This window comes from Tupaia chinensis, unplaced genomic scaffold (genome assembly GCF_000334495.1).
Source record: "Tupaia chinensis unplaced genomic scaffold, TupChi_1.0 Scaffold000119_2, whole genome shotgun sequence".
Classification (NCBI taxonomy): Eukaryota; Metazoa; Chordata; class Mammalia; order Scandentia; family Tupaiidae; genus Tupaia; species Tupaia belangeri.
Genome location: NW_006159586.1, coordinates 4,508,174 through 4,527,435, shown reverse-complemented (window position 1 = coordinate 4,527,435; position 19,262 = coordinate 4,508,174). Strand labels below are relative to the sequence as shown.

The 19,262-nt window shown below is 42.6% G+C and overlaps 1 protein-coding gene and 1 pseudogene across 1 annotated transcript in view; both read right to left on the bottom strand.

The window, feature by feature from the left end:
- MAPK4 (mitogen-activated protein kinase 4) overlaps positions 1–19,262 on the bottom strand; it is a 190,391-nt gene that overhangs the window by 124,830 nt on the left and 46,299 nt on the right.
- LOC102485679 (cytochrome c oxidase subunit 6C-like) lies at positions 16,023–16,314 on the bottom strand (annotated as a pseudogene).

The following is a 19,262-nucleotide window of genomic DNA, read 5'->3' as shown; positions in this document are numbered from 1 at the left end:
CATTTATATGTTAATTTCCTTTAAATAATGTGCTCTTCTAAAACCTTAAATAAAATACTTGAAAAATAAAATTATGATGATGTGCAAACCTCTAGGAACATCACTGGGAAATCATAATTTGGTGATTGCCTTTGTTTTCTGCTTCCATTTGTATAAGAGGCCCTACAAAGCCCTGATGCTCACATGTCCATTCATTTTTTCACCAAATGCGAATCACAGGCCTACTCTGTTCCCATTGTTGTGTTAGCATTGGAGATACAGCAGTAAACCAGCAAACCGATCCCTGCTGTGGTACAACTTGCATTGCAGTGAGAGAAGACAGACAATAAGATAGGTAAGCAGAGATAAACAAAATAGACTGCGTTAAGGGCAGGAAATAAATAGGAACAGGTGCTACAATAGCCTATCTCAGGAAAGGGGATTATATCAGCTAGAGAGTCTCTCTGAAAAGATATCATTTGGTCTGAGACTGGACAGAAGGCACCATCCATGTAACAGCTGGAGGAAAGGCAACTCAGGCAGAGAAAACAGCAACTACAGGTGTACACCACCATGCAAAGGGCCTGGAGAGAGAAACAGCTTAGCACAATCAGAAGGAGGTTTTTGTGGGGCCGATGCCAGATGAGCAGAGTTGGGGACAAAGCTGCACAGGGTCAGGTCACAATAAGTAGTTTTAACTGTATCCCAAGTGCTCTGGGGAGCGATGAAGTGTTCCAAGCAGGGGAGTGGCGTGATCTGATTGGCATGTTTACAAGTTCCTTCTGGCCAGTTCCTGAAATGTGAAGAATGTACTGGGGAAGGCAAGAGTGGAAAGAGGAGGGCCAGTGAGGTGGTCCAGATGGGTGATGATGGCAGCCTGGACTTCAATGCTGGGGGCGTGGAGAGACATGAGATGTATTCTGGAAGTGGAACTAATGAGATTTGCTGATGGATTCACTGTAGAGAGAGAGAAGAGGAAGGATGGAAAAGAAAGCTCGAAGTAATTCATCTGCTTGACTGGGTGTTGATGGTACCATTTATGGACAGGAAAGTCTGGGACAAGCCAATTTGGGATGAGTCTACATGAGTGTATAGAAAATTCTACACGGCTAGACGAGGTTTATAACTCTCTTGAGACCCAGCCTCCCTGCCTCCAAGAAGTTTGGTGCTTCAAGCACTCAAATCAGCTGGCCCGGCTTCTGGTTCTAGATTAGCCCTCCTCTCATCCGAGATTTCAGGGAATTTATTTTATCCCCAGGGCCTCCCCCATCACTAACCAGAGAGAAGAAATGCTCCCTGCTGTACTCCTACAGCCCCTATAAAGGCTGATAAATAAGCCCAAAGAACTTCAGCTCCTGGAAAGAAGACAGACTATAAATTGCTTTGTTTCCTCAGCTGTCTTCTGCATTAACTAACAGTTGTGCCCACATGTGCACACAGGCAGTAATTATCCACTCCAAGGGCTCTGTTCCTGAAAAACAAAAATCTTCTGAGGACAATATCTGAAATGATACTATTAATCTGACTGTACAGGTCACCGATTCCTCTCCAGCAGTCATTCATAGGCTTGGAACACAGTAGGAGTGAGGCTCATGCTCCGCGCCACCACCCCCCACCCCCAGATCCCCCTGCAGGAATGAAGACTTCTTCCTCCAGTTGTTAGGGGTGTCACTGGCAACCAGCCCTCACAGGTCAGTTCCCACCAAAAACTGCCTTGGTTGAACAAAGCTGCCTTGATACAAATCATGTTCCCTTCCTGGGGCAGCTCACATCCAAGGACAAACTGCCAAGAGAGGCCTTCCAACCTGGGGCAACTCTGAAGGACCGTTTCAGATGCAGAAGTCCCCATTGTCAGACGAAGCTATCACTGGGACGACTTCACAGCCCAACATCCTCTTAATCCTGCTGCCCTCTTTAACCAGTCCCAGATCTTAATCCCAAGAGCACTCCATGGCAACTGCCCTTTCCACTGGTCTTGTTCCTCCAGGCTCCCATCTGCTCCTGCATCTATGTGTAGTGCACAGTGTAGGCTCCAGGGTGGACGGGGTTGGACTCTGCACTCTTGCCAAGGCTGTTCTGGTCAGGAAGACAGCCCTGCTTGAGGCACCTTCATTATTCCTTCCTTCCCTCCTTCCTTTCTTCCTTTCCTCTCTTTATTTATTTCTTCCATGAGCCAAAGAGAGAGAGAGAGAGGGGCATAACACCCTGAACAGAGTCTTAATATCATGATCCATCCACAGCCTCAGCCAGCCCCAGATCTTTGGCCCATGTGTGTCCTGTACACTTAGGGAGGGCTCTGTATGCATACTGGGAACCTACCCTGAGGGTCAGCCTCATGGTACATTGCGTCTTACTGCTGCATTGCAGTCATGCTCCCACTATTGCTGCAGGTATAACTCCAGTCCTCCCTGCAAAGTCTCCTTTCATGCTTGCCTTTTTTTTTTTTTTGGAGAGGTTTTCGCTATAGGGCGCGTGCGCTCGCCAGACAGACAGAGAGAGACATAGAGACAGAAAGAGAGAAATCACTCCCCAGGGGGGATGGTCACGCCGCAATCCCTTCTCCTCCATTCTTCTCTCGGGATCTTGGGCACGCATGCACAGGCGCCCGGCGTGAGTTTTAAGCCACCGGGTCTGGGATGCGAACCAGTTGACTACGTGGGAGTCCAGCGACAAAGCCATTACGCTAACTGCTGGTTCCCATGCCTGCCTTTTCAAGTCCTTCACACTCTCAGCCACACCCATGCCTTGTGGCTTATTTTCTCTGGCCCATTTTCTTCATCTGTCCTCTCAATTGTCAGCCTACATCCTGCCTTACCTTATGATGAAGTCCATGGAAGATCGCAGTGAACTGTAAGGCCTGTTAACTGGGATTATGGATGGGTCCTGTCTCCCCAGTAAACTCCCAGTAAGTCAAGACAGTAAATGTTGGTGGACGTCATTAAATGAAGGCATTTGTTAATGCTAAGTGCCAAATGAATGGTTCAGACAGAAAGTACTGTGGAAATGTGGAGAAAGGAAAGATTAAGGAAACTCCAGGGAAATCATAAGAAAAATGTGGGTGACAATAAACTTTTCATTTCTGGGAAAATTTTATCCAGGCTGTACCTATCCCTTAGTTATTAAGAACTTGATTATCTAGCCCTTTGCCCCTCTTTCCTACCATTTGGGGTCCTGCCTGTGCTGATTAACAGCTCTGAAGAGAAAGAAGAGTCAAATCTCAAATCTCTGGTGGCTCTGGCAAAGGATCTGTTTGGAGAATAAACAAAAATTGATGGCTATATGGCAGACTGGGGCTCTCTGTGACTTTTCATCTCACCAAGTCATTCCACTGTCCCCAAATTTATGAAAACAGCCATTCAATAGGCAGATTCCTAATGAGAACTTTTCTTTCTTTCTTTTTTTTAGAGAGAGAGATTTTTGCTATAGGACATGTGCACTTGACAGAGAGACAGAGAGATACAAAGCAAGAAATAACTCCCCAGGGGGATGGCTATGCTGCAATCCCTTCTCGTCCAGTATCCTCTTAGGATTTTGAACATGCACGCTCATGTGCCTGGCATGAGTTTTAAGCTGCCAGATCTGGGACTTGAACCACAGTTGACTATGTTTGAGTCCAGCGACATAACAATTACACCATCTGCTGATCTCCTAATGAGAATACCTAAGAATCTGCATTTTTCAATAATTTACTCATTTATTTCTTCTGAGAGACAGAGACACAACCAACAGGGTCTTCACGCCATGATCCATCCCCAGTCTCAGCCAACCTGGATGATGGGCACAAGCATGCTCAAGCCCAGTCTGCTCAAGAAGGCTCCAAGAAACAAACTCAGGACCTTTCCCATGTGGTTCCAGTTGCATTACTGCTGTGTCACTGCCTAACCCAAGAATATGCATTATGTTGAATAAGTTTCTCAGACAATGATAAACTCCCAACACTTGGAGAGATTCTGGCCTACTAGAAAGATTTAGAATCAGAAGATCCAAGTTCCACTTGGCTCTATTGCTGTTTTACCAAGTCACGTGTCCTGTTGGGCCCCATTCATCTTACTATAACATTTCCAATCCAGTGATCGTTAAGGCCTCTTCTAAAGGGAGAAGAGGTCAGTCACGTTTCCCACTGGAAGCCATGCCAAAAGAGAAAAGTTGGCAGGAGAGCCTGGATTCCTGATGAGAGCTAAATAATCTTTGGGACAAATAAATATTCAGCAAATGATCAGCCTCAGCAAAAGTGAAGTGCATGCCTATTGTTGCCAATCCAAATAAAGAAGTTGCACAGCCTGCATTTCCTTGGGAGAGCCAATATCCTATTTCTGTTTCATGGTTGGCAGCTCTGCAATAAGGCCCAGCATCCCTACTCATGCCAACCTCCCCATGGACTGGCTTGAGACTGTGCCTGCTCTCCCAACAGCACTGCAGAAAGGCTTGGAGAGGTAAAAGAAAACCATTCATTATTTTGGCTTAGCTTAAAAGGATGAAATGGTTAAAAAAAAAAATGCCCAAAAGGAGTTTTAGCATTATGAGTGAGTTTCCATGGAAAGTGGTCATTGCACTGGGAAAGGAAAGACTGGAAAGACAGGAGAAGAAAGCAACAGTCATCAGCGATAATTGAGATTTGTTTGTCTCATTGGGTGAAGCAAGGATTCTAGGTCCAATTTAATTGACTCTCAAAAAAGTAAAAAAATCATGGCTGATCACTTAATTTTTTCTGGTAAAGGGTCTCCTATTTGCAAACTATTTAGTATATATCAGAGCCTTAGACATCTTAAGATAAGAATCTCTGGTTGGATCATGTTAATCGAGATTTACAGAAATTTGAGTCTTCACAAAAGATTCTTCAAATAGGTCTCTCTTTTTGCAAGGAGATGACCCAATTAAAATGATACGTTTCACCACTTTTCAGTTTACCTTCACCTTCTAGCCTACCTATAATTATATATAATGACTTTAACTAACCTGGATCATAGAAAGACACAATAGAAAGGAAGTTACCCAGGCCAGACGCCACGAGTCTACCACACCGACCTTACTGACAGTATTCCACAGAGCGTAGTCTGGCATTTTCTCTCTAGGGTTGGGATGGTCTTATTTGCCCTGCGCTGTCCCTTTGAACACCTTCCCCACTCCATTTTGATGTTCACACTCTTACCTAGAGAGCAAATGCTTTCTCATTAGGCTTGTAAATGGTACCTAATTGTCTGTGGTCACTTAACACTTCTAAAGACAGCAATAGATATAAAAGTCACCTTGATACATTTTAAAAGACAATTCAAAACACAAATATCTTCACAGCTAAAAGAAATTTCCAAGGGACAAAGAAAATACATAGCACTTACCCGTGTTTTATCTGAAATATCAGAACAGTCACTAGAAAGGATTGAATGGCTTGGGTGACCCCAGATTCATAGCTCAATTATTATGGCAAAACTATTGATATATTTTTTAAAGAATTATTTTTATTTGACTTTATTTATTTATTTATTTTAATTTGACCAGAGAAGGACAGAATAAGAGAGAGAGAGAGATGGAAAGTGAGAAAACAAGCGGCCAGGTCTGGGACTCGGAACAGCAGTCGGCCATGTAGGAGTCCAGTGCCCTAAACCACCACAACACCTGCTGGCCCCAAAACCATTGATATATTTTTTTTTGAGAGAGAGATTTTCACTGCAGGGCGCGTGCGCTCGCCAGACAGACAGAGACATAGAGACAGAAAGCGAGAAATCACCCCCCAGGGGGGATGGTCACGCCGCAATCCCTTCTCCTCCATTCTCCTCTCGGGGGATCTTGGGCACACACGCACACGCGCCCGGCGTGAGTTTTAAGCCACCGGGTCCGGGACACGAACCGCGGTCGACTACGTGGGAGTCCAGCAACATAGCCATTACGCTAACTGCTGGTTCCCAAAACCATTGATATTTTTTAAAACCATCTTGACACAGTAATGTAGGAAGAAAAATAGAATTTAAAATATTCCTCTCTCTTTTCCCAATACTAATCAAATCATTATTTAAAATGTCATATGTAGCTTTAAAAGCAAACTGGAAAAACAAGTTTTAGGGCAAAAGAAGAAAGTTTTCAAATAAGCAGGGGCTCTCCAATGGAGTGGCTGTCCCCTGATAAATCAGGGAGCTGCTCAGTGTGGGATGTGTTCAGGATGGAGCAATAACAATCTGTCAAGGATGATGTAAAGAAGACTCTGGTACTGCATAAACTCTGAGCATCCATTCAGTGCTCAGGTATTTGAATTCTATAAACAGAAATAGTCACAGAGATAGAAAACAAGATGAATGGGGGTGGTTTAAGGTCTATGGTTACAAGTCAGAGTAAAGATGTAACCAGGAATATTGTAGAGAGGGTCTTAAATCATCAGATGCGTAGAGGGTCAGAAGGCTGTCACCTTTCTTCCATTTCGTGCTTGGTATACATCCGACTGGCCCAGGGGGAGAGTTATAATCAATGATCTCCAAGTCTTCCCAGCTCCAAAATCACACTGGTTGTCACCACAGTTTCATCAGCTTTGCAAAGGGGACTGTAACATGTGACCCTCTCATGTGGAATGACTGAGTCAAACAGACTGGGGCTTGTCAAGGGTTTAACAAACTGGAATAAGCAGGGATCTAAAAATCAAAGTCAGGTTTAATCCCTGGAAAGTCACATTGAACAAAAGGTAATACCATGGAGTTTTCTTGCTTATCCTTCTCTACTTAAAGTGCTTTAACCTCTGTACTTTATTTTACTGTCACGTGCGGCATTAAAATGGAATCATTTTCCGTTTTTATTTTAAAGGTATAAATTGTTTTCTCTGTTTAATAAAAACCTGTTTCAATAATGCTTTTCAAATTATAGAACTTTAGAGCTTACTGAGGTTCAGACTCTTTCATGGGCTAACCCCAGCATGCCTCATCTTGAGAAAACTTGCAAAATCCAGAAGCAAGGAGAAAAATTCACTGATAACTACTCACTTCATAAAAGGGTTGCACATTTGACACATTTCGCAGAAACACACAGGCTTAGAGCCAAACAGCTGAAATCTTAGAGATGACGTTGGTGGTGGTGACAAAGAAAACAAAGATCACTGTCATTTGTTAAACAAGTCCTTCACGCCAGGATTTGGGTTAAGTCCACTTAAACATATTATCTCATTTAAGCCTAGAGTCAGTCCTGAGAGGTAAATAATAGTGACAATATTTTATAGATGAGAAAATGATATGTTCGAGATGAGGTTCATGAAAGCTGAGTACTTGAGCCTGAGAAGCCACATAAGGTTGGTGGGGAGCTAGGATTTAAATCCAGGCAATCTGATTCGATACTAGGTTGCCTCCACTAGGTATCACATCGTTCAGGCACTTTAAAACTTCCCTTGCCTCAGTAAAGACCCCACCCCACCTCCCTTTTTTCCCAAAAGATAACTTGCTGAGCTTTAAGACACACAACCAATCACATCAAGTTGCTATGGCTAATACAAAGGGAAGAAGAGTTCAAAGCCGCCCCCAGCACCACGAGTGATAGTGAGGAGGATTAAGGTTCCTTAGAACCCAGTTTGTAAACTAGTAGTCTAGCCCAAAGCCCTAATTTTACTGAAAGGAGAGCGTAGGCCAAGGGAAGTAATGTAACTCGGTGAAAGTCTCTTAACCAGACTGTGGCTGGCTGCAGACCTGAACTCAGTTCGGTTTGGAACCTCAAGTTCAGATTTCAGGTAGTACCTGGTCTGCAGATTTGCTCAGAACCATCCAGAGCTCTTTCCTATACGTCTGCTGTTTTGGCAGAATACAATTTAGCATGGGCAACCTTGTATCCTTTATCATTCCCCCTTCCAAATTCATATGCAAAATATACCCTATGGCAGAGATTATTGGCAGTCATCCAAATGATGTGGCCCCCTTCTTCCATAGAAACATTATTTTTAGTTGGACACATAGACACCCAGTGGAAGCCTCCATCTCTCAGCCATTTGCGGCCCCTGGCTTGTGAGCAGAACTGACATCTGCCACTTCAGGGTCAGGCTCTTAAAGAGGTGCAGCCCTGCCTCTCATCCTTTTCCTTCCTGCTGGCTAGGTGGCAGACATGATCTTGGGCCAAGAGATGAGAGCAACCTGTGAGGAAAAGGGGGGCAACAACACAGAACGAGCCGGTTCCTGCAGCTGTGAATCTGCCCTGCCCCAGAGAACTACGTATCTTGCTGTGCTGTGTGAGATGATAACTTTCAATATTGTTTAGAAACAACTAATATTGGGGACAGCAGCTCCTCCCTCCTCACAACTTAGACACTAGAAGGGCGTGGGCACTGGACCCCACCCAGCAGAAAGCCCCGGATTGCCCTTGGTCACACGCAGAATCACTGAAGAACGGGATGCTGGACGGGAAGTCACTTGGACGCAGGTCTGAGCACCACCACAGCACTGGCAGTCACCTGAACTTCCACTTGTGAGACTAACAGGTTCAGGCTCCTGGGAAACCGTTCTCCACATCTCTGGCCCTAGTCCTCAAAACAAAAGACTACTGTGTCCAACTATGAAAGACTGGGGGTGGTGCCGTCACCAGCATCAGTGACGGACGCAGCTTCAGAGAACAGGGAATTTGAGCAGTGCCAGCCCCTAATCTTTCCTCTCAGATGCCATCCATGCAACAGATTCCTGAATAATGAAGAAGTATTGTTTCCCAGAAGGGTAGAATATTTATTTTCTTGGTTCCATTCATCTTTCGGCTCTTGGTTTTATCAGTATCATTGAAGTAGTGTTGCTATTCACAAGAGAAATAGCTCACAATATTAAACTATTCATAAAACTTTTAAATTTATACACATCTAGAACAGCCCTGGGGGCCGGCAGGTGGCATGGTGGTTGGGCACTGGACACTCATGTGGCCAACCACTGTTCTAGTCCTGGACCTGGTGGCTTGCTTTCTCACTTTCCTGCTCTCTCTGGTCAAATACAATATTAATTAATTAATTAATTAATTAATAGAATAGCCCTGTAGCACAATGGGTAAGAGAGCCAGATTCCACATGGCTGACAGCCGATGAAGTACCCACTACAGTGGCTTTAAAAAGAAGTCAGGTAGGTGTATGCGCATGCCCAAAAATCTCGATGAAAAGGAGGAAGGAGAAGGGATTGCAGCGTGACCATGCCTCATTGGGAGGTGTTTTCTCTCTCTCTGCATCTCATGAGCACGTATTCCCTCGGGCAATAAAAAATAAATATTTTTTATAGGTAGGTCTAGAGGCAATATATGTTATATGTGGAACTGATTCTCCATATTCACAACTAGATGGACCTTAAAAACCAAAATTATAAATAGTTTTATTTTTTAATTATCTACTTAATATTATTTACTATAATTATTATTAATTTGCTATAGGGCTCATATGCTCACCAGAGAAAGACAGAGAAAGAGAGAGAGAGAGAGAGAGGGGAAAAGTGAGACAGCAAGCTGCCAGTTCCACAACTGGAACTGTGGTCAGCCATGTGAGAGTCCAGCACCTTAACCATCACACCACCTGCTGGCCCAAAATAGCTTAATTTTTATTAAAACATTTAAATGATTCCATTAAATGTTTAAGAAATTAAACAACAATTTCCCTATTATATAAATAATTCTCATTTAAAATTTATTATTCTTTATATGTTTTGATTTTCAATTTTAATAACTATCTTGAAAGAACTTTTCAAAAACATTCATTTAAAGTAAGTTCTAATTCTTTGGTTTCTTACTTTGTGTTTCCATTGTGATGACAATATATGAGGGGTCTTCAAAAAGCTATGAGAAATACATAACATGTGATAAGAGATTTAAAAACTTTTGCACCAAAATAAATTTGCACTTTAATTCCATTTTTCCATAAGCTTCTTGAAGTTTCCCCAAATATACAAATTTGGCAGACCTTTAGATCCTGTCAGTTGAACACTGGGTATGTTAAACAACGCAATTGGTGGTCAATCTGAAATAGAAGCAAGAAAAGTCCAGATAAAAATTTATAAATTATAGCCTATTACTCCATCCGAACATTGTCCTCAAGAATAATACTTCTAACATGCATTGTTGGCATCAGCAACAGACTAAAATTCTATCATCTTTAATATTTTGCTAACTTTCAGTGATAATAAGATTGTAATTTTCCACATATTCCATAAAGATTATAATGTCGCCACAGTAGAATAGAAAATATTAAACAGTGATTGGTATTTTTTAATTCTTTAGATAGATGTGCTTCATCCATTTGTATTCTTGCCCCAGGCCCTATAATGTTAGAAATGGGGTGACTTATGGTCTCTCTAAGAACAAACTAAACTGTGTCCTACACAATGTATTTACTTCTTAGATAAGTGAGAGCCCACAATAGTGTGAAAACCAAATGCTAAACAGCAATCATGAAAATAAATGATTAACTATCATTCTATATTCTCTGTACAGTATACAGGACTCAGAGGTTCTATAGCCAACTTGTCACTCAGGGGTTGCTTGGACACAATCAATGTTTACAGATAAGTGTGTGCATTAGGTATTCTGTAACAAATTATTATTATGTAGCAAATTACCATAAATTTATCAGCTTAAAACAACATATATTTATGATACCAGTTTCTGTGGGGTAGAAGTCTACACAGAATAACTGGATCTTCTGCTCAGGCTGCAGTCAAGGTGTCAAGTGGACTGTGTTCTCATCTGGAGGCTTGACTGAAGAACCTGAGCTCATCAAGGCTGCTGGCAGAATTAATCTCCTGGCATCTGTAGGATTTAGGGCCCCAGCTTATTGCTAGTTATGGGCTGATGGCCATGCACATCCCAGAGGTCACCTAGTTTCCTGCTATGCGCTCCTCCTCATGGGCTGTCTCACATATAACTGTATGTGTTTTCAAGGCAAATAAGAGATTCTCTCTCTAGTTTGCAAGGACAGAGTCTTATATAATATACCATGAATGAAATCCCATCACTTTTGTCACAGTGTGTTGGGTAAAATCAAGTCACTATTGGTTAAAATCAATTCTGTCGTGCTCAAAGAGAAGGGATTATAAAGACAGGTTATAAAGGGATTATATTAATTGGTGTCACCTTAGGACATGTCTGCCACAATGTGTATTCTTATGCCACAAAAGGATGGAAAGATCTTGAAAGGTCCCACCTACCTAGAGAAGAAACAAGTTGATGGTCACAGTTTTCAGGAATTCATAAAGGACGTGATATTTAACCTAGCTAGAGGGTGGCACACCAGGAACTCTGCTGAAACTGAGTTGTTTACCATCAAATGTCTATAGCCTTCCTAGGTGTCTAATCAAACCAATTGTGAGGTTAACCTTAATCATGATGTTAATCACTCTCTGCCTAGTTAGGAAGTTCTAGGTGTGCTACACAAGCCCATAGAGAAGACTTTTCATAATGTTTTGAGATTGTAGACCATGAATTCAGCAACAATTTCCTGTTAGCCTCATGACCACAAAGTGCTACTGGATATACATGAAGCTAACTCAGTCCTATCTGTCTTCTCAGAGTCTGCGGCCCTGCTGACAAGAAAAAACAAAAATGTTCAATAAAGCAATTCTGTCCTAATCTTTTCTTCTCTCCCTTGAGCCCTCTGGTTATAGCTCCTTCCTTGGGACATCCATGTAAACTTCTATTCAACTTCTGCGCCCTCACAAGCCCTGTTTGGTTATCCACATTTCTTTCTCATTATATTGGAGCTCCTTGAGGGCAGGGATGATGTACTCATATGTACATATTCAGCACCTAGAATTATCCCTGACATAGAGTTATCTCTCAATACACGTTTGGACAGATAGATGCAAGGGTGGATAGATACACAGATTACAACCAATATGTGGGGGCAATGGGGAATAGTGTAGGACTATCAGTGTGAAACCCTGTCCAAGCCATAAGAGTCCTCTGAACTTGCTTCCAGTTTTTCCATTGGTTAAAAATAAATGAAATTTGGGCCAGCAGGTGGCATGATGGTTAAGGTGATAAACTCCCACATGGCTGACTGAGGTTTGAGTTCCAGACCTGGCAGCTTGTTTTCTCATTTTTTCTCTCTTTTCTCTCCCTGGTCATATTAAAAAGTAACAATAATAAGTAATATTAAATATATTAAATACTTTTTAAAATAAATGAAATTTAACAATGTCTTGCAAAAATTCCAGATATAAATGATATTTTTTCTATAATCCCATTTATGTGAAGTTCAAAACCAGAAAAAACTAACCAAAGCTAAAAAAAACTAATCTATAATCAGAATGAAAGGGTGAAGAGGACTTCCTGGGGGGGGGGGGGAAGGACACAAAGAAGTTACTAGAAATAGTCTATAGCCTTATCAGTCACACACTATATACGTGCTTTTTTAAAAATCAAGCTGCACATCTAAGGCTCATGAGCTTTACTTTAAGTAACTTATACTTCAGTTTTTTGTGGGTTTTTTGAGAGGTTTTTGCTATAGGGTGCGTGCGCTTGCCAGACAGACAGAGAGAGACAGAGAGATAGAAAGCGAGAAATCACCCCCCAGGGGAGATGGCCACGCCGCAATCCCTTCTCCTCCATTCTTCTCTCAGGATCTTGGGCACGCATGCGCACATGCCCAGCGTGAGTTTTAAGCCTCCGGGTCCGGGACTTGAACTGCGGTCGACTACGTGGGAGTCCAGCGACATAGCCATTACACTAACTGCTGGTCCCTATACTTCAGTTTTTAAGGATGAGGGGATGTGCCTGAAGGCCATGAAGAGCACAGCCCAATGGCCACATAAGAACTCAGTATTCTTATCAGGGATAGTGCTGTCAGTGGTGCGGCCATCTCAAAGAGATCCAGCACCAGAGTCCTCCCGAAGTTGTTTAATCCAGCGTTCTTACTTCTTGCTGACGTAGGCCAGTACCTCCAGAGGAATGCTACCATTTCCTCTGGGCCACATTATCTTTCTCTGTAGACTTAGAAGATCAAATGCTGCGTCATTAAATGATTCCCTGAAGCCTTCTTTGAGGTCAAGGAACAATGTGAGAGCGATAAGCAGCTTTCCCTGGGGCAACTGTAAAGTTACAGGTTGGCCCAGGTCTGGATAAGGACTTCAATAGCATCTTGCAAAAAGGTCTGCTCTGCTCACTCAGTTGGTGAAGGTATGTGAAGATGCACCCAGTAGACTTCTCTGTTGCAAATTTTCTGCAGTTACCAACAAATAACTGCTGGGTGTTATGTTGATATCTCCACATTCACATTAAAATATACAAAGTTCCATACAATTGGGCTCATGATGGGAAGATGATGCTGAGAAAGAGGCTATCCTCCAAAGGCCTAAGTTATCTCCATCAGACAAGCATCGGAATCCTATAGAGATGGCAGAATAAATAGCTTTTCCAAGCACATACAGTTTTGGAGAAATTGTGTCTCCAAGTCAGTACATTAGAGGTTGGTAAGAAACAACCTCCTCTCAAAAATCTATTCTAAGTAATGATGTGATCACTCTCCCTTCTCGGTACTCAAACACCACCTGAACCACCCCCACTGTGAGATACCTCATTATATAAGAAGATATTGCTATCTGCTTGTTGGGTTCACAGCTTAATCATAGTCAGGTCCTACCTCCCCCGAATCCTTGGTCCAAGGACTGCTGCCTGTGGTCATTAAATACTCAGTGAGTTACAAGTATGTCAAAATCAGATAATTAAACAATGCAGGTATTTAATGAGCAGCCCCCACCAAGAGCTTTCCTTAGCACTAGACAAGTATGGAAGACATATTAGGCCCCAAGATGCTAACCACTGAGTAGACAGAGGGGGGGAGGGGAGGATGAATGTGATAAGCAATACTTTTTTACTGTGATAGACTAGGAGAGGGATAAATGGAGGACCATTTGCCCCCTGCACACCAGCCACTCAATCTCATCACTTTGCAAATACAGAAATGGTGGCAGAAGGAGTGAATCAGCTGAAAAGCTCTTGTCTCTCAGCTCTGAATCCCCCCTTTTATTCTCTGGGCTGCAAATCAGCTCATCTGCAAATCACCCTGTTCCATTCCCACCAACAGGACACACTAGAGGGAGACTGCAAGGCAGGAGGAGTGCTGTTCCTGCAGCATCACCAGGAGCAACAGCTCTTCACCTTGGAATTGGACTTGGTTCTCATGTCCCATTTTCCCACACTTCCAGAATCGGCCTCAGAGGCATAGCAATAGCTGGGCAGGGCCCACTTCTCCAAGATCTGAGTGTCTGCCCAGAGAGGACCTCCTCCAAAGACTGTTATCCCCACCAGACAAGCGACGGTCCCTCCTCTGAAGTCTGAGCTGCCTTCTTCAAGCTTCCTTCCTTTGTTCTCTCAACCTTGGGGGTGGCAGTTGTGTCTCTGTGTTACCTCCAGGTCTCCTTTTGCCTTTGCAGTCCTCTCACACCTGTTTAACCAATTCCGTCTCTCAAATTCTTTCTGTTAAAATAACTGGTGTGGTTCTGTTCTTCTACCAATGATCCTGGTTGGTGCAGAAGGGAGTGACTTGCCTAATATCTCTGAGTTATACAGTGGCAGAACAGGGACCAGGAGAGGATTGAGGCTTCATGACTGAGATCCTAACTTTCTTTCTGCTGTTACCACCACTTCTATCAACCACCATGACCAAAGACAGCACAGCAGAGAAAAGAACAGGCTTTAAAGCCAATCTGTCTAGGGCTAGCTCCATGGCACAGCAGTAATTTATTTCTGAAAACAAGCCAGAGCTCACATGGCAACTGCACTTCAAGTCCCCAGTCCCATTAGCTTGAAACATGCTAGGCACACATATGAGTGCTCAAGATCCAACAGGCTGGAGGACTAAAGGAAGGAGGTTGCAACATGACCAGACCCTGTGAAGGGTACTCAGCTCTTGTTCTCACTCTCTCTCTCTTTCTCTCTCATGAACATACAGGCTCTATCATGAATGAATGAAGAAAGAAAGAAAAAGAAAGAAAAAGAAAGAAAGAAAGAAAGAAAGAAAGAAAGAAAGAAAGAAAGAAAGAAAGAAAGAAAGAAAGAAAGAAAGAAAGGAAGGAAGGAAGGAAGGAAGGAAGGAAGGAAGGAAGGAAGTCAAATTGCCCAGATTCGAATCTTGCCTCCATCATTTACTAGTATATGATCTATGGCAACTTATTCAACTGCTTCTTGTCTCAGTTTCGCCATTAGTAAATATAGGTGGTATCAGAACCTATTATGAGGATGTGTTAATATATATCAAGCATTTAGAATAGTATCTGGCATGTAGGAAAGTGGTACCTGGCCTCATCATCATCATTAGGAAGCAATGTGGCCCAGCCCAGATGGGGTAGTCCGTGGCATGCTGGACTGCAGTATGCCATACTGGAAGCCACATGGCCAACTACAAGTTCAATGCCCGGGTTGTCCTGAAAACACATGAGGTATGTGTGGATGCCCAACATCCTAAGGAGCTGACCAGCTGGGGAAAGGGGATCACAGCATGATAAGACTCCATTAAGAGCTTTCTCTCTCTCTGTCTCTATCATGGACACACATGCTATCACTAAGAAAAAGAAGAAGCAATGTAGCAAAGTAAAGAGTGCAGTTCCCACTCACAAACATCTGTGTTTACATTCTGATTCTGCCTCTTGTCTGCTGTGTGTCCTGGCAAGTCACTTTACCTATATGACTCAGGTCCCCCAGTCCCATAATAATACATATCTCACACTCTGAAGGGATAAACATGACAGAGCAGGCAAAATGCTCATTATAATGCCAGGGGGCCAATGTTCAATAAAAGGTATTTTCTGCTATCTAATTTTATAAACCAAGAGTCTCCTTCTAGATCACTAATGCATACATACTTTCTGTGAGTTTAGAACAAGGGTACCTTGGGTTGTCATTGTGGAAAAGGAAATGAATCTATACTTTCAAGGTATCCCAGACTCTGATGAACCACACTCTTGGATGATACATGAGAATTTCCAACTCAGATGCTGCAGTCAGTAGCTCTAAATGTTAACTCTGCGCTACTCACCGACTTGCCATCACAAGGCCAAGTGAAGTTATATATATATATTTTTACTGTCCACAGTATTTATTTATTAAGAGAAACTATTCTTTAGCCCATGTATTCATGTTTCAGGAACATGGCACCAATCCAGTGACATTCTTTACATTCCAAAATCACTTTGTACTCTGAAAGATACCAGCCTTCCTCATCTCTTCAAAATTTTTCATGGAATCATAATTTCTGTAGAAATCTGCATATGCCTTCTTTCTTGGTTCAGCCACAGCAAACTGCAACACTCAGGGATACAATGAATGCTCCAACAATATGAAATCACAGACGCTTGGCCAGAAGGCCACGCATCTGAGGTTTCGCCAAAGCACTGGAAGCCATGGCAGTTACCGTGCTTCAACAGCAACGTCCTTCCCGGCTGAAGAAGAAATGGACAGCGCTCGCGCAGACGCCTTAGGGGAGTGCCTGAAGTTACAAATTTTAACAGACATTTTACTTACATTCATGAAGACCTTTCAGTAACCTACAATAAAATATTATATAATTTAAAACTTAAAAGTCAGAAACAGAGATCTGAACCCACAGAGATGAAGGAAGAGAAGGGGGAAGTAGGTAAAGATAATCTACATTAATCCAAAGTCAAAATGGTTATTTCAAGTATCAAATAAATCCTTTTTCTCAACAGACAAGGTAAAAAGGGAAACTATAATCACTTGTGTAATTCTTTTTTTTGTTCGTTTAAGGAAAGGTATTTTATTGAAAAAAATTTTCCATGATACTAAATAGAAAAGTTAATTAAATGGTACTTTAACTAGGAATATTAAATTGCATAATGGATAGTGTCCTCAGTGGTAGCTTTTAGAAGTTACAAGAACTCATTATGCGTTTTTTTAATACATGGTCCAATAGACCAGTTTACCAGAATTGGTAACTTATCTGCAAGCCCCTCAAAGATGACAGTCACAATATATTTAGTGCTCCACCAGGCCAGGAAGGGAAGTAACACAATTTCTCAAGACAGTTCCAGAATATAAATGATTCTTTTTTCCTTTCAAAAAAATACAAGAACATGGCTGAGAATGGAAAGATGACAATAGGCTTTGGCGATGGCTGATGGAAATTTACGGGTACATGAGTGAAAGTGATTCCTAAGGATCTGCCAGTCTCCAACGAGGTCATCTTAGCCTGTGTGTCAGAGCTGCCAACCCAATTCATCCCCCTGCTGCTTCCACCTACCTCCTCCACTGTTCAGATCAGCGCTTTTCTGGAAGCAAAACTCTTCATTCTCGCCCTGTGACAGGACCACTATGGATCATGTCAAAATAGCACGTACAGCCAAGAACAGTAATCAAAGCAGCTAAGGGGCCAAGGGATAAAAGAAAAAGTAATCTAGAAACCTGGACCTGAGGCAGAATACACAGAGAATTTAGGATTTAGAATTAGAAAACCTGGGCTCAAGCCCCAGTTCTTCCCCTTAACCATTTGTGAGATGATGGGCAAATTGATTCACCTCTCTAAAATTCCATTTTCTTTTTTCTGTAAAAATGGGTATAATAACAGTAACCATGTCATATATTAACAGTTGTAGAAAGAAATGTTTGAAATGATCCTGGGAATTCCTCCACAGAGTACTGGCCATGTAGTAAGTGTTTATTAGATGTTAGCAGTGGTGGTGAGGACCAAGACAGTGATGGCAGTAAAGCTGTGTAAGTAAAGGTGATACTACACTATTCACCAGAGAGATTATGCTACAAATAAAAAAAAAAAAAAAAGAAAATCTTGGTGGTTTCAGACTGCCAATATTTTTTTCTTTTTAAAAAAGGTTACTCATCTATTTTTTCTATCAGAGAGAGAGAGAGCAATGAAAGAGATGTACATCCTCAACAGGATTCTCATGCCATGATCCACCCTCAGTCTCAGCCATCCCAGCCACATAAGCATGCATCAGGCATGCACAGTGAAGTCATGGGATGTGAACCCACGACCTTCCCACACGGGCCCAGTCATACTTCCACTGCACTACCACCTAGCCCCTACATTGAACAACATGCATTGGTAGGAACTTGACTCATGTAGACACTCAGGTCCCAGGATGACGGAGGCTTCACTTTCACAAGTGCCTTCAGGATCACAGCAGTGGTGGTGAATCAGGCACCGGCTCTTAGAGCTTCTATCCAAAACTGCCACTTCCACTCACAATGCATAATCCAGCCATCACCAGTCGACTGCCCACAGCTCAAACACCTGTTTTTCTAGTTGAAGTTGTGCTAGAACACAGCTACACAGCTATTCCTGCCCCTTTGCACATTGCCTGGCCACTTCTCAGCTTCAACAGCAGAACTGAGTGGTTGCAGTACAGACTATATGGCTTGACAGCTGGAAATATTTACTGTGTAGGCTTTGCAAAAAAAAAAAAAAATGTTGCCAACCCCTGCCTTGGCCTAAATAGTCACACCTAACTTTGAAGCAGACAAGGATATGCAATATTACCGTGTCCCCAGAAGGCAGAGAACTAGAAATATTAGTGGACAGCACTAGAGACAGCAACAGTTGCTTATCCTTGGCCATTAACAGGGCAGCATTTTGTAAAGTCATTTTTCCAGGCACGACATGAATTTAAATGAATGTAAGATAGCTAGGCTAGTCCATAGGAGCTCTACTTTGATCAAGTGACATCCCTGATCAGTATGGTGGGCACTTAGTGCAAAAGATAAAATCCCAACCCCTTTGCTCAACCCTTAAAACCCTCAAAAATCTGGCCCTTGTCACCCATCCTGTATTTCCCCCACTATACCTTGCCAGAATTCTTTTGCTTCTATCTGTCTAATCTCCCTCAAACACTGGACACTTAGTGCAAAAGATAAAATCCCAACCCCTTTGCTCAACCCTTAAAACCCTCAAAAATCTGGCCCTTGTCACCCATCCTGTATTTCCCCCACTATACCTTGCCAGAATTCTTTTTGAGGGAGCTCAAACACTAAGAAAATATCCCTGATCCCAGAGCCAGTGGCAGGCAGGACCATCCCCAAGCCTGCCAGACTTCAGGCACACTCCTGTCCCCTCTCCAGTGCTCTTGTTTTACCACAATACCTGTTACTTCTCTGTTGTTGAAATTTGGGGTTTTCTTTCTTTGTTAACCTAGAATTTCCTGTGGTTCAGGATGGCTCCTCAGAGCACTGGGATTAAGCTACTCACTTCTCTTCCCCTTAAGAGTTCAAATGCATGCTCTTATTTTTCCCTCTCACTGCCACTCACCTGTAGATCCAGGAGGAACCAGGACTGAGATGATGAGCAGAGGATGCCATGTTCCCTGGGGCAGGAGAGTGGCAGGCCAGGCACCAAGGAAAAG